Raw genomic sequence first — 16,279 nt, 5'->3', positions numbered from 1 at the left:
CTAGGACCAAACAGATACCAAGAATGTCTCAGGTATCCCTCCAAAATGTCATAGTGATGGGTATGGGCAAACCAGGGTCAGATATGTTGATGGTTTTGTTACCCAAAGAGTGGCTCATTGAACTGATGCCCAGCAGTACAAACAGCAGCACCAACAGGGAGCTTGTGGTTTATTTTTTTGCGCCATGCTGTGCGGCATGTGGAATCTTAGTTTCCCAACCAAGGATCAAACACACGCCCTCTATACTGTAGGCACATCTTAAATTAACCACTGGACCACCTGGAAAGTCCCTGGGAAATTTGCTAAAAGTAGAGACTCTAGGGCCCCACCCAGATTAATTTGGGCAGAAAGGATTTTTTTTTTTTTTTTTTTTACCTAATGCTCTTAGTAAAGACAAGCAGGGTTAAAAATACTGTGTAATCCTTGCAAGTTTTCTCCCAGCAGTAGTACCAAAAAAGCATATAATGGCACAGACTAAACAATGTCAATATCATCCAACACATTTAATCAAACCGCAAGCATCTTCACTCTCTCAGTTGCTCTCTCAGCCCCCAATATATACTCAGTGAGTATTTCTCGATCTTACACTTGACAAAGCCCACTGCGGTTGGATTGCTGCCTCCTCTGATTTCTTTTCCTGCCACACTTCATAAAGAGGCCTCAGCACTACTTGTATTTTCTTAAGACCTTGCTCTATTTCTCTGTCATCTGTCTGTATCCCCTACTGCTTCACAGAAACAAGTCTTGAAAACCCCCTGCATCTGTTTGCCAAATACAAGACAGTGACTCTTGAATGTCCATCAGGAGGCAGTACTCTCAGAAAACGCCTTCTATTTTTGACTTCCACGACAGTGCCTTTTACTGCTCTCTTATCCCCATGAATTCTCTCTCCCTCAGCTGCCCGCCTTTCCTCTGTTTATCTACTCCAGGACACAGATTTTTCAGTTTTCCACTGCAGACTGATAACAGCTACAAATTTTGAGCTGATGTGATATGGGGCGGGTACAATGTTGGACATTTAATTGACATTCTTACTTAAACCCACAATGTAACATTAAGTACTCATTCCCTTCTTAAAGTTAAGAAACTCAAGAATCAAAGGAGTTCAATCACAAGGTCTCAGAGCTGGCTGATAGGGCGTCTCCTGCATCTACAATATGGCCATCAGGAGTCTGTCATCCTCTGGAGGAATCCAGAGTAATGGGTGTGGGAAGGGCTGACTGAGACTTCAGGAGACCAGGAGGCCCGTATGGACGGAGTGCTGCGCAGAGAAGGCTGCAGGGCGCCCATGCCACAGGCGGAGTCCACAAGGAGTCACTGTCAGAGCTGCCAAGCAGACGAAGAAACCTGAGCAGAGGGGTGGCTTCACCGCTGCGAGCACTGAGACTGAGAAGGGAAGACTCAGTAGCACCACCTGGGCAGAAACTCGGGTCCAGACACAAAGTCCCAACTGTATTATCTACAAGCCTTGTGGTCCAAACTGCCAACTTTCAAGCAGGTGTTATCACTTTGGTTCAGTCCAGTGGGCAACACCATGGGTCTTTTCCACACCCCATGCTGTCTACAGACAAAACAGGTAGAATCACATTGACTTAAGGGCCCAGACTTTGGTTATTAGAGGGACATGGATGTCAAGCTGGACTCTATCCACGCTTGCTATGTGGCTTTGTGCAAGTACCATCTCCCCCTGAGCCTCAGTTTTTTCATCTGTAAATGGGGATAATAAGGATGCCTACTCACTCAACTGACACACTGTCCAAAGAGATCATGCAAGCAAAGCTCCCAGGACAATAGAAAGCCTCCCTAAAATGATTGAGAGGTTGGAGGCTGGGGAGGGAGGGGAGGCTGATAAGGGGTAGGGGAGGAAGAGAACACACCTTGAACTGGGTAACTGAAGCATTTAACCGTAGTTTTCTCAAGGGATTTTCCTGGAGAAGCATTTGTTGGGAAAACGTGTGAGGTAACAGATTCTATCTTTACAGCACAGAAAGGCAAGATGGGGAAAATGAATGGAGGCTGTGGGGAAGCAGGTTTCAGCTGATTACAAGTAATAGCTTTCTAACAATAAACACTGTCAAACCATTCTTGACAACGAAGGACTGAGTTTCCCAACACTGGGATTCAACAAGCCAAGAAGGGTAGCTGTGAAAAGGCCTTCAGGAGAATGAGTGACTGAACTGAAGTTGTTTCACTCCTGCCCATTTTCCTAGCCTTTCTGTCTGAGAGGCCCTCAAGGTTCACGCGGAGAAGGCAATGGCACCCCACTCCAGTACTCTTGCCTGGAAAATCCCATGAGCGGAGGAGCCTGATGGGCTGCAGTCCATGGGGTCGTGAAGAGTCGGACACAACTGAGCGACTTCACTTTCACTTTCCACTTTCATGCACTGGAGAAAGAAATGGCAACCCACCCCAGTGTTCTTGCCTGGAGAATCCCAGGGACGGGGGAGCCTGGTGGGCTGCCATCTATGGGGTCGCACAGAGTCGGACACGACTGGAGCGACTTAGCAGCAGCAGCAGCAGCAGCAGCAGCAGCAAGGTTCAGGCGTCTTCCTCCTCCTTCTCTTTACTTTCATTCACTCCTACCTACCACTCTGCCACTTCTCTCTGAGGTCTCGCTTCTGAACTCGACAGGTGTCTCCTGTTACTAGCCTGCACTTGGACGACACCAATTCCCCAAGTCCCAAGCGGAACTGGTCCTTCTCAAACAGTGAGCAAGGACTCAAAGGCATTTCATAGTCCTGTCACTTTCAAAGGACTTCCCTGCTGGGCTGCGAGGGAACAGCGAGAGGCGGTACTGTCAGTAGAGGGAGATGTCAGCTAAGAAAAGACTCTCAGAGGCCCTGTCAGTATGATTTTCAAGCCTTTTTTTTTCCCCTTAACTCAAAAAAAGCTTTTAAAATTGCCTAGTTTTTGAACTCTGAAAAAAATGAATGTTGTTTTATAACTTCTGACATGGTATTTTCTATAGTTGGGAGGGTTCTCTCTGCTAGATTGCCTTATGCGAGTGAAGCAACAGTTGCATCTGGTTCTTAATGCAAACAAGCCTCACCATGGCACATGCTTATTTAGGACTACCTTCCCCCTGCCACCCACAGCATAGAGATGCTACCCATGAAGTCCAAGTCAGTGTACCTAGTCCAAGCAAGGCACAAGCCACAGGCCAGAGCTCCAGGTCTGGCAAGATGCTCACTTTGGTTATGAGTGTCCCTGCCTCTCACTGTCACAAGCAGCCCCTCAGAGAGCAATCCAGTCCAGCACGTGTGTGTGTGTGTGTGTGTGTGGTCAGCCCGGCTCTTGGCTCTGTATTTCCCCATCCTTGTATTTCTCTGTTTTTCTATACAACTATAGTTTCTACTACGATATCATATATAATTTATCCTTGGAAAATTTGTAAAAAGCCAGGGTGGATGGATAGATAAGTGGATGGATGAGTAGACAGATGAACAGGCAGGAAGACAGGCACTCTGTAACAGCCACCTGGGCAAAGGGCTACTGATAAATCCCTACTGTCTCCACGGATTCAGTTACAGTTCCCCTCTCTTCTCTTCTCCCTCTAATTCACCTTCTCTTTGCTCTCAGTCTCCTCTCACGCTCTCTGTGACCCATCCCCACCACTCTCCTCACCTCTGAGCCTGGATAGGGTCTGGGGTAATGAAGACTCAGCATGATTCGAACTTCCCAGGAGAAAAGCCCCCTCAAGTGTGTTCCAGAAATGCCAGGCCAGTGCTCATCTTCTTGGCAGCGTTCCCCCTCTTGTTCCATTCTCTCGTCCACCCTGGTCTTCATTTTGGAGTGCTCGCCCTCTACCTTGCATCTGGCCCATTTTCACCTGAGGCTTCTGGGGACAACTGTAGTCAGACGGATGAGTTACAGAGGGAGGGGAATCTTGAGAACAGAACTGTTGGAGAAGAAACAATTCTGAATGCTGGCTCCTGGTGAGAAGGATGCCCTGCTGGGAACTCCCACAGTCCTCGAATAAAGTAACGATGCCTCAGACACAGGCGTGTACTCAGACTCATCACACCTCAGGGATGTCCTCAACCCTCACACCTTCCCATACATTGACCGCTCACCTCCAGGGTCAGGGGATAATCAGTCTTTTCAACAGTTCAGCTCCCATTAGGACAGTGGCTTCATACAAGGGGAGTTCATGGGAAACAAAGCCCACTGAATGCATTCAGCGGTGGAGCCTCATCATGCTCTAAGAAAGAGACTTTTCATTTGGTAAACATGTATTGAACACCTACTGTATGCAAAGGAACCCAGTAGGCCAATGGAGAAAGGGCAGGGTGTAGAAACACAAAAATGTGTTCAATTCAGCTCTCCAGGACTCGGGGGGAAAGGACCACAAAGAAAATATTTATTCACGATTGGCCCATCAAAGTGACCAGATTGGCAAATCACGCTTTTGCTCAGCATTCATCAAGCTGAATTCTCTCACAATTTATATGGACGGAGTGTGCATTTCAGCCTCTGAGACATCGGTAATTATGAGCGCCAACCCTCTAGGACATACAATTATCACCAATTAAGTCCAGTTCTGAGTCATCGACAGCTAGGAAAATACTGATTCCCAAACCACTGGAAGAGAGAACAGGTTGGTAAAGACTTTACGGGGAACAAGGACAGAAGCTGGAAACTGAGAGTATCAGTGGAGATGAGATTCAGGCAAATGCTTCCAAGAATGGGTAAGAGAAGCTAGACTTGGAAGCCTAAAATATACTACTATTTTCTTTTGGGTTCATCTGTAGTTGTGTTATTTTAATACAAAGTTACGTATTATGCGGGCTTCCCCAGGTGGTGTCAGTGGTAAAGAATCCACCTGCAAATGCAAGAGACACGGGTTTGATCCCTGAGTCCAGAAGATCCCCTGGAGAAGGGGATAGCTACCCATTCCACTACTCTTGCTTGGAAAATTCAAAGGACAGAGGAGCCTGGTGGGCTACATACCACAGGGTCGCAGGGTCAGACATGGCTGAGTGACTGAGCACATATGTATTATGTATGCGACAAATAAAGGAACAAGAATCTACTTGGGCCAAACAGCTGCCTAACAGTCCTCCGTGCTGACACTTTGTTATAGGAGCTCAGTTTGGCTTGACCCTCCTTCCATGATGCCTATCTTAAGTTGGCAATGTTTTCATCTCAGCCTCTCTGGGTTTTGGTGCTGGTAATGCTCATTCTTTTGTGCTTAGCTCAGTGGTCTGCTTTTGAGATTCCCTTTTGTAAGAACCTGGCTATTTCCTCCCTGTTTCTGAGCTCAGGAGGAAAATACTTATTTTTTTTCTCCCCTTAGAGCCACCATCACTCCCTAACATACATGATAACTGTGTACAGGAAAGTGTTTTATCCCCAGTAAAGCGATGGACAACATCAATAGATGTGATTCGAAGTAGCTGCTCTACATGTCTCAGGTTGATTTTCAATCACAATTCCTGTTACCAGATTAAATCTGAGATAAACTGCCCTCCTTGCTTCCGTGGTGACAGAGCCATCCAGGCACAATGCTATTGTGACAGCTGGGAATCATCTGAAAATGAGCTTTGCTTGGAATGTCAGATGGTAATGTAAAAAACACTGGGTTCTGTTTTTGTTGTTTAATATTAGGTTTGATTCACATTCAAGAGGCACACACCCCCTGCCGGGAGAGGGGCTCAGATATGCAGCTGGTGGTGGGACATCAAACTGGAAGCACGGGGACCTGGTCACACAATAAACCTTAATGGATGCATTGAAGGGATGGCCAGCCAAGAGGGAGGCATTTGCGATTCCAGGCCAGTCTTGACGGGGAACAGCTGGTGATCGTCGTAGCTGACTGACTTCAGAGGGAGCTGGCCAAGGACCCCCTTGGGTGTGCTGGCAGGAGGGCGAAGCCTTCACAGAAGTGCTGGAAGGGATTGGTGATGGCAAGGTTCCATGACAGTCCTGGGAACTTGGACAAGATTCTTAGGCACAAATGTCATATTTCCTATCTTTGTTCTCTCAAGCACCTTTCACCTCCTCATGGGTCCACCCCATTCAATGGATGCTCCCAGACACAGGAGATCTCAATTTAGACTCAATTTATTATGCCTACTACTTCATACAAAACTGCTTTCCTAAAAAATGTTTATCACAAATTTCGTGGCTGTTTTGTAGTTGTGAAGTTGCAAAAATCCACTTTTCTGCCTGTGGCCACACTCCTGGCTTTGTAGATGGATAATCCTATTTTGGCTAAAGTACCACTTGTGCCAAAAGGTGAGGGAGGGAAGAATGGGTGCTCCTGGCTCCCTGTCTACAGGATCAAGTCCAAAGTTACCACAGCACACATCTGGGGAGGAGCCACTGAACACTTGCAGAGAGCAATTAACCTCTTCGTTGTCTACTTTCTTCCCCATCCTCGTAGATAAGCTCACGTATTCAACCAGCTTTTGTAGAACAGCATGACTTAAAATGGCACCTCTCTTCTCCATAGGCAGAATTCATATTTGAGCAAGGCCCTACACCTTACTTCGACAGCCAGGGTGTGGGGTTAAGTGCAGTCGCACAGGTTCCTGTGCTGAGTGTGGTTTAATGCTCTGGAATCACTGTCCTGAGATCTTTAATATTTTTATCTTTGAATCTGTGTTTTGTTAGTGCAGGGTGCTGGGACTTCAGTGACGCTTGAGGCTGGGGGACAGTTCACGGGGACAGGATTCTGCCTTCCCAGGATACAGCCACGAAGCCCCAGGTTCTGCTGGGCCTCCCCCTCCTTGTCCCTGCCCCTAGGACTACAGTAGCAACAGGTGGGGGTGGCCTGAGTTCTGTTACACTCTGTACCCATGGGGGTTCCTGTCAAGCCACAGGCAGAACTGGAATCAGGCAAGTGTCCAGCTGTTGCTTGGGTGGGGAAGAGCAATGCTACTTCCTGCCCAGGGACTGAGGTTGGTGGCAAATCCAAGGGGTCCTCTCACCCATTCTCCATCTCGGCACTGGGAAGCTGCAGGCTTGGGAGCCACCTGTCCACCATGGTTTGGAACAAGAGGCTCACGAAAGAGGAGACGGACTCATTTACCCAGCCTGGGTCTCTGCATCTTCTTTCTGCACTGGGTGGTACAAATTATGTAGCCTGCTCTGACTGTGGCTCTCTGATGTGTTTCTTTAAATGTAGTGGAAAAGTCAAGTCATAATAAAATGTGACATTAATATTACTTCCAAGGGTGCTGAGTGCAAGACACTAACAATTTAATAAGTTTGGGCTTCTGCACTGACCTATGTTAATGTGTGATTTCACACTATTCTGCATGGCAAGGGAAGTTCCCCAGAATTTATTTGATTGCTAGATCAATGTGAAAATGCATTATCTGTCTGCCTTGAGCATGGCCAACCGTTGACCTCTCCAATTAAGTAGACTTGAGAATGAAAATTCAGTTACAACGAACAAACGTTTCTTGAACACTTTCTATGAGCCAGGCCCTATGCCAGGCCCTGTGGGGAATAGGCAGATTTGTGAGATCTGTTCCTATCTTTGGAGTGCTTGCAAGCAAGTGGGAAGAGGGAAAGATACGTGTGTGGATGACTACGGTGCAATACACCATGTTACCTTGAAAGTGTACAGGGAATGGGATGAGCAAAGCAGCTGGGCTACTTCTAGGCAGCCCCGCATAAGAGGATGACAGTGGCTCCTTGCTGCATGTCCAGTATACTTCTTGGGAAACAGAACCCTATTTTTTTTTTTTAACAGAGTTTATCTGTCTAGTCAAGGTGATGGTTTTTCCTGTGGTTATGTATGGATGTGAGAGTTGGACTGTGAAGAAGGCTGAGCACCAAAGAATTGATGCGTTTGAACTGTGGTGTTGGAGGAGACTCTTGAGAGTCCCTTGGACTGCAAGGAGATCCAACCAGTCCATTCTGAAGGAGATCAGCCCTGGGATTTCTTTGGAAGGAATGATGCTAAAGCTGAAACTCCAGTACTTTGGCCACCTCATGTGAAGAGTTGACTCATTGGAAAAGACTCTGATGCTGGGAGGGATTGGGGGCAGGAGGAGAAGGGGACGACAGAGGATGAGATGGCTGGATGGCATCACTGACTCAATGGACGTGAGTCTGAGTGAACTCCGAGAGTTGATGATGGACAGGAGGCCTGGCATGCTGCGATTCATGGGGTCACAAAGAGTCGGACACGACTGAGCAACTGAACTGAACTGATCTCTTGGGAAAGATGAATCTATCTCCAGCTCAGTGTTAAATCTGACCAGCTCAGCTCCTCTGCAGTGATCCCATGTCTCCTGGCAGTGACTGGGTTGGAGGTGAGCATGTGACTCAGGTCTGGCCATTGAAACAGGAAGACAAGTCTGTGGGCTGCTTCTGGAAAGGTTTTCTTGCAGTGCAGAGAGCTTTGTGGTTCTGCACAGACTCTAGAGTGGGTTGAACTCTGGAGTAGACTGCCTGGTTGATGATCCTGGAACTATCACTCACTAACTGCATCATTTGGAAAGTTACTTAACCATTCTGCCTCTATTTCCTCATCCGTTCAGCAGGGTTAATAACAATACATACCTAATAGGAGTGCTGTTAAGGATCAAAATTAATGTCTGTAAAGAGCCTAGAACATAGTAAGTGCTACATAAATGTTAACTACCATTATCACCAAGAGGAGACACCAGAGGTGACAGCCTCTTCTTAAGACTCCAGACACTGGTGTGTGTAGATGTGGCTCCTGTTACTTCCACGGTCACCTTGTGCCTCTAAAGGGAGTCTGACCTATGAGGGAGGATGGCAGAGCCAAAGGAGGGAAGAACCTCAGTCCTTGAGGAAATCTCCGAGCTACTCAGTCCCCAATCCTGGAGACCACTCTACCTCAGGACTTCTTGTTCTGTGATATGATAAAGTTACTGGTTATCTTCGGTCAGGGTCTTGTGTTACTGGCAGTCAAATGCACAATTTACCCTCTACACCTATACATCCTGGAGCTCCTTAGCCTGTGCAACATCCAATCCCGCGGTGGTCTGGCTAGATGTGGGCTACCTCAGAGCGGCTCCTGACATCAGCCCCTGACCAACCTGCTGACTCCCGAGGGCTCTGGACTTGTCTTTTTTTTTTTTTTTTTATGTTCCAAATGTGATGCAAAACCAAAGATTCAACTACCGCACAGGGACCAATATGTTACCAGGTCATGAAAAAGTGGTGTGGGACATGCAGGAGGTGACGGACAACCGGAGGGTCGGGTCATCTCCTTTGTAATAGGACACTGCATTGTCACTGAGGAACACATTGAAAATAACACTGCAGAACTGAACTGAAATGAGACACGAACATGACAACTTCTAGGCATGCCTTCAAGCACCTCCCTGAGGATGGGCTTGGAGTCTAGGCTTCAGAGTAGGGAAGATTACAAATCTTTGGAAGAATAAAAAGTTCACCCTTTTGAAATTTCATAGAAGAATTTAAAAGCCAGAACACATTGGGTTCATTTCTCTTCACTTTCAGGGACAAAGATGATGCTTTATTCAAAACTCCATCAAGCTTCAAGTTCAAATCTCAGCCCGATCTTGTGCCCTCCTGCACTGAAGTTCTTTCCATCGCTGAGAGCTGACAGGGTCAGTTTTACTCTTGGTTGAAGGGTCAGAGTATAGCCCAGTCCAATTAGGCTGGCATTATTTACTTTAGCAGAGAAAGAAGTTCTACAATCCAACTTGTACTTAGCAATGCCAATACAGATGTTCCTGCCAGCAATCTACACAAGGTTTATTGATGTTCTGATCTTCTCATTTACCTTCTGGTAGATCAACCCTCCAAAGTCAGTGCCATAGTTCAAGTAAGGCTGTAGCTAGCAGTCTGAAGCCTTGTAACCCAGAGTGAAATTACTCTGTGACAGTTTGGATTTGGCTGTGTCAAAACTCATGTGATAGCCAGCAAGCCAACCTTCAAAGCTCAGTCATAGATAACTGGTCCAGAAATATCTATGTCAACATTATTGCCAAGATGGAAACAAGCCCATTTATAGGAGGCCTTCAATTTCCTACTCTTCTTTCCTGTGCTTGATACAAACAACCTTTTTTCCAACTTGTTCTCCAAAGAGATTTCTGTCCCGAGTACTGTCTGTGTTTCACTCTTGGGTGAAGGTCAGTCCACAATTACAGATCATGTATTTGGTCTCTAGGTTGCCTGATGCTTTCTCTAAATCAGTGTAAGTAAGCAAGGCCAGAAGTAGGAAATTCCACTCCACTATATGACCTGGTTTTCAGATCTTTTTCAGTCATGCCAAATCGATATCCTCTGTTGAAGGCATTGTTGGTAGTCTTTAATGGGTCATAGTAAGTTGGTGTGTTATACATATCTCCTACCCAAGGGCCTGTCTGCTCCACCAAGGCACTGCTGAAGGTCTTCTTCAGACGACTGATCTGACCTTGTCTTAATTATAATGTGATGGTTTCATGAAGGATTGAGGTTTCCAAGGTTTCCCTAAATTCATTTTCTCTTGATATTCAGAGGAGACATGCTTTGAGGTCACTTTCAAACTTGCAAATACTATGGTAATGTAATTTCCCCACAAAACACAGTAAATTAGTGCTTAATAAGTAATTCCCTTTGATTCTTAAGAATTCCATAGATACAGGACTGAGATAAGAAAAAGTTATTAAATTCCTCCATTAAAATAAGCTCTACCCTACATCATTGGTTTAGTGACTTGTTTAAGAGCTTACATTTCTAAAAATAAGGTGAAAGTGTGGAAAGTGCTAGTTGCTCAGTAGTGTCCAACCCTTCGCAACCCGATGGACTAGAGCCCACCAGGCTCCTCTGTCCATGAGATTTCCCAGGCAAGAATACTGGAGTGAGCTGCCATCTCCTTCTCCAGGGCATCTTCCCAACTCAGGGATCGAAGCTGGGTCTCTTGCATTACAAGCAGATTCTTTACCATCTGAGCCACCAGGGAAGTCCCAAAATAAGGTGAAGACAATGACAGTTTTTAGGAGTTACTGATTACATGGAGGTGCATCCTCTGAGCTACTAACAAAAAGACACTCCCCTCATACTGACCTTGTAGCAGATATCAGTATCAAATTTGTGCTCCAGAAAAATTATAAATCCATAATACTACAAATTTTTAAGACTGTTCAAAGATTGGGAAATAATATCAATGGTTAGAGTCATTAAAAGTGATTGGATTTCATCTCCTGTGCCCACTTCTACAGACTCATAAAGGCTTCCAAGGGTGTCAGGCTAAGAAGAACTGTGAGGTCATATCAGGGTTCAGTGGGAAAGAGTGTGGGGATTGATTACAAATGTCTGCCTTGGGTTTGGGTGGAGGCAGCAGCATCAGCCATATTGTTTCCATAATCCAGGTTACAGTTTCTTGAAAAGCAATTAGAACATTATCAGGATTCATAAATTGTACCCGTGTTTTCTTAGGTCAGTCTCCCAAGGCAATAAAAATAAAAACAAAAATAAACAAATGGGCAAACTTACAAGGTTTGCACAGCAAAGGAGACTATGAACAAAATGAAAAAACAACCTACATACTGGGAGAAAACATTTGCAAATTATGTGACCGACAAGGGCTTGGTTTCCAAAATATACAAACACCTCATATAATGCAACAACAACAAAATACAACCCAGTCGAAAAAAGGGTAGAAAACCTAATAATGGAAGAACCAAGCTGCCTGGCTTCAGGCTATACCACAAAGCAACAGTCATCAAGACAGTATGGTACTGGCACAAAGACAGAAATATAGATCAATGGAACAAAATAGAAAGCCCAGAGATAAATCCATGCACCTATGGACACCTAATCTTTGACAAAGGAGGCAAGAATATACAATGGAGAAAAGATAATCTCTTTAAACAAGTGGTGCTGGGAAAACTGGTCAACCACTTGTAAAAGAATGAAACTAGATCACTTTCTAACACCATACACAAAAATAAACTCAAAATGGATTAAAGATCTAAATGTAAGACCAGAAACTATAAAACTCCTAGAGGAGAACATAGGCAAAACACTCTCTGATGTAAATCATAGCAGGATCCTCTATGATCCACCTCCCAGAGTAATGGAAATAAAAGCAAAAATAAACAAATGGGACCTAATTACACTTATATGACTGACACCCATTTCTATCAGGGTTATTCAGGTCCAGGGAAAACCTGCTCTCTGGAAAGATCGTCTTTCATCGCCATTGGAAGCGTGACATAGAACAGATGTCTTCAGGAAAGGAGAGGCCTCACTGTGTACATTGTTTATTGTAAAACTAAGAGGGCTGACGCAGGTTCCATCTTTATTCTCTGAACTACACACCAAGTCATCAATCGTGGCCAACGAAGAACATTCCTGATGTAGTATTTATTATTCTTTTACCTGGATAAGGCAAAAATTCTTTAACACATTGCTGAGCTAGGCACTAGCTGTTGATTTACTGAAAATATTTGCAAGAACAGATTCAAACTGCAAATAGAGGATCACCCCCACATGCTCTTATGTCACGTCGTATATAAGCATACATTATAAACACGAGGCAGCATTTCGTTCAATTTCTTTTTGAAATACTTCAAAAATCAAAGCAACGCTATTGGCTTTACTTTAAAATAAAGAAAGAAACCAGAAAAGAAAATCATTTTTCAGCTACATGCAGAAAACTGTAATGGGCCAGTCCAGGTAAAGAAGTACCAAGAAATAGATTTGTCAGTAAAATTAGAAGTCACATTATAAAGCTAAGAAGGGAGAAGGGAATTTAAATAAATCTAACATCCTTGTAAAATTTAGAATGCATGTCCAGAACAGGAAGGATTAACTTGCATGTCAGGGGACTTCTCAGGCCTTCACTTACTTATGGCTTGGCTTGTCACTATCGTCTAAGCAAACCTAAAACAGAGAGAAGGTGATACTGTGATACTGAGTAAGTTCCACCAGGTCCAAAGCTACAGGCAAGCTAATTGTTCCTGTCCCTCCCCAGCCCCTCCTACTTCCCTCTTTCCACTCCATGCCCTTCTCTGGAGTTTTTATGGGCAGCCTTAGATCTATATTTATCCACTATATTTAGTGAGTTTGATTATGCATAGCCTAAATTCAGATCTGAGATGACGATCCAGATTTTTGTTCACTGAAAGAACTTTTTTTTTTTTTAATAGGTTTATAGCAAAGACTCACTGACTTATTTCTCTCTTCTCTTGCTTTTCAATAGGCTCGTTTTGGCTCAGGCCTTTACCCTTCCTGTTCTCTTCTAGAAAGCTCTGTGTGCACACCTGCCCAGGCCACTTCCTTCCGGATACTTAGCTGGCCACTCTCCTGCTACCTCGCCATGGTCCAATAGGTCACCCTGTCCATCTGTTTACTGCTATCTCTCTTTCATTCACCTAAGTTTTGGTATAATTGAAATATTTTTATAGATATAAAGTTCACCCTTTTTAGTGTCCAGTTCTGTACGTTTTGACAAACACATAAAGACACACTGCCACAACTGCAGTCAAGATTTAGAAAAATTCCAGCACCCTGCACAGCGTTCCTATGCCCCCTTTATAGTGAACCCCCTCCCAGGCGCAGTTCTCATCTGTTTCCTGTATCTATAGGGTTTCCCTTGTCAGAAAGTCACAGAAATGGGGTCACAGAGCACGTAACCTTTTCAGTCTGGCTTTTTCACTCAGCATAAAGTATTTGAGACTTAACTGTATTATTACACCTGTTAGCACTTCGTTTCTTTCGATTGCTGAAAATGACTCCATTGTATGGATGTTATTCATTCTCCATTTGAAAAACATTCGTTTTGAATTTTTCGTGATTCTAAGCAGATACAGTAAACATTCAAATATAGTTCTCGTTTCACTTGTGTAAATATCCAGAAGTGGGATTGCTGGGTGATATAGTAAGTGAATATTTAACTACTGAAAAAACTACTCAACTGTTTTTCAAAGTGGCTGTACCGTTTTGTATCCTGACCAGCAATGAGTGAGAGTTCCAGTACCCCTACATCTTCCTCAGCACTTGGTATGTTATTCCAGCCATTCTAAGAGCTGCACAAGAATGTCACTGTGGTTACAGTTTGCATTTTCCCTAATGACTAATTATGCTGAACATCTTTTTATGTACATATTTGATATTATATCTTTTCCCTTTGGAATTAATTTTTAGAGATGGTGTGAGATATGGAAGGAAGTTTGTGTTTCTAGCACCTAACGTGTAACACTGCCATTACACACTGCAGTAGGCAAGCCTTTGTGCTCAAAGTATGAGAGGATGCAGACAAAGAAGAGAGTAATTAATAATAACTGAGACAGAGCCATCCGGGTGCCCTAAAAGTGGCAGCTGCACACCGCCCTTTAGGTGATGTGGGAGGGGCACCTCGGTCAGCCTCAGGCCTGGAGCAAGCTTGATCAAGGTCTCAGGTTTCAATAGGAAACCTTGGGTCCCAGCTCCTCTTGGTGGGGCTTGGCAACCCGGTACCACAGAGCTCTCTCTCCTGGTGCTCTTCCGCAGTTTCTGGGTTTGGGGTACCCATGGTGGTGGGATTACAGATTAACACTCTACTGGCAACCTCTACTTCTCCTTCACGCCACTTACGACAGTTACGATGACATCATTAATTGTGCAGTTAAGTATTTAACACCCACCTCTCTCCCACTACGAGAGCTTCCTGGGGCCCGGGCTGCACCTGCCCTGGTCACAGCCGCACTTCCACAACCCAGCACAGAGAGTGGCCCAGCCAGGTCCTGGGACAGACAGAGTGGGACCCGAAGGACGAAGGACTAGTCTCACAGTCCCTGGAAAAATTGCCTAGGTTACTGGAGAATTTCCCTCCCTGGTGGGGTAGTTTTGTACCTTTGCTCACTTTTAGAAGCAGCTGTTAGCTCTTTATTTTCAAATTACTAAAATAATTAATAGTCAAAATAAAGGTCCCCCTACCCTGTCCAAGGAAAAACAAACTTTCACATTGTATATAATGGTGGATGCTCATGCCTTAAGCAACCAATCTGTTGCTCCTGGGATGTTTATAGCATGTCACTGGTGGTCAGATGGTATTGGGGATTTGCCAAAACAAAAAAAGAAATCTTTTGTCAGAAAGGTCTATTGTGCCCTAAAAATGGGTAGAACAAGAAAAAATGGAGAGAAAGGTATTTTGAAGCTAAATTACCTATCATTCCTCCAGGTAATGCCATTCATTCTAATTCTCCTCAGTATTCACATACGACACACACACACACACCCTTGGGCTGCTTCTCGTTGATGCAATAGCAAATCAGAGCTGAACGTGGGGGAGCAGAAGGAAATAATCACTTTGGAACATTCAACCAAGCACCTACTACGTACCAAGTACTTGTCCAAGAGTCTCATTTAGCCCATACCTCCACTGAGGATGCTGAGGCCTAGACAGCAGGAAATGGACAGTAAAGAAACAGAATCAAGCTGTGGAATTTCCAGGGGAGTCACATTTTTAAGCACAACATTGGCTTAATTAAATACATGAGTCAGACTTGCTGCTGAGTTGGGGAAAAGGGGAACAGGTAGGGCACCGCCTCTGGCTCCACAGTCTGCCTGTCTCACAGGGTTGTGGCCATCTTCAGCACCACCAGACCTTTGACAAACTCTCACTTTGACCTTGTGGCCGCTGTGTTTATGTCATCATGCAAAGCAGGGGCTAGTCAAGGCTCAGGTCTTCTCCGTACGGTTTTCTGGTTCAGATTTTGTTCTTGTGTGATGAAATGGAAGTGGGACTCAGGGTTACCAGTTGACATGGTTCTTGCATTCAAAAGGTAGGTTTTTCTAAAACCCTACAAAAATTCATTTTTTTTCCCAAAACCCAAATGATTATGTTTGGAGTGAACTACAAGTCAACATCTATTTTGTCACAGAGAGAACTGACGAGCAGAGAACAGGAAGAAAAGAAAGTGGCATTTATTGTGCACCAATTATGTGAATTACTAAGTATCTGGACATGTTATAGAAATCTTTGCAATTGTCCAGTAAAGTATGTTGTTTATCCCATTTTACAGATGAGAAAACTGAGGCCTAAGAACATTCAATAGTACTAGTAAGTAGCCAATCTGTTCTCTCTTGAGGCTAAAACCTATGCCCTTTGCTTTACATGGCAGGACTGTACAAGAGGATGGGAGTAAGGATTTCTCCCTTCTCATGGAATTAGAGATAGACCTCTATCCCTAATTGGCAATAGGTTTCAAAGAGTCATACCACGTGAGACAGCCTGCTCACAATGTACACAGTTATAGCCTCGCCTGTTTTATTTCCTCCCCTGCTTCAAGGTCAACATCTCATTTTCCCAGTGTTGCCAAAGAGTTCTTGGTTTGGTTTCTTGAGTTTCCTCTTCTCTTCA

General features: G+C 44.6%; 1 pseudogene; it reads right to left on the bottom strand.

Annotated features, from left to right (window-relative positions):
• Window positions 1-9,478: 9,478 nt before the first annotated feature.
• Window positions 9,479-10,295, bottom strand: LOC138081188 (voltage-dependent anion-selective channel protein 3-like; annotated as a pseudogene).
• Window positions 10,296-16,279: the final 5,984 nt, after the last annotated feature.

The sequence above is a fragment of the Capricornis sumatraensis genome, chromosome 6 (assembly GCF_032405125.1).
Source record: "Capricornis sumatraensis isolate serow.1 chromosome 6, serow.2, whole genome shotgun sequence".
In the NCBI taxonomy this organism is placed as follows: domain Eukaryota; kingdom Metazoa; phylum Chordata; class Mammalia; order Artiodactyla; family Bovidae; genus Capricornis; species Capricornis sumatraensis.
Note: the sequence above shows the minus strand (reverse complement) of the source record. Positions and strands in the feature narration are given on the sequence as shown.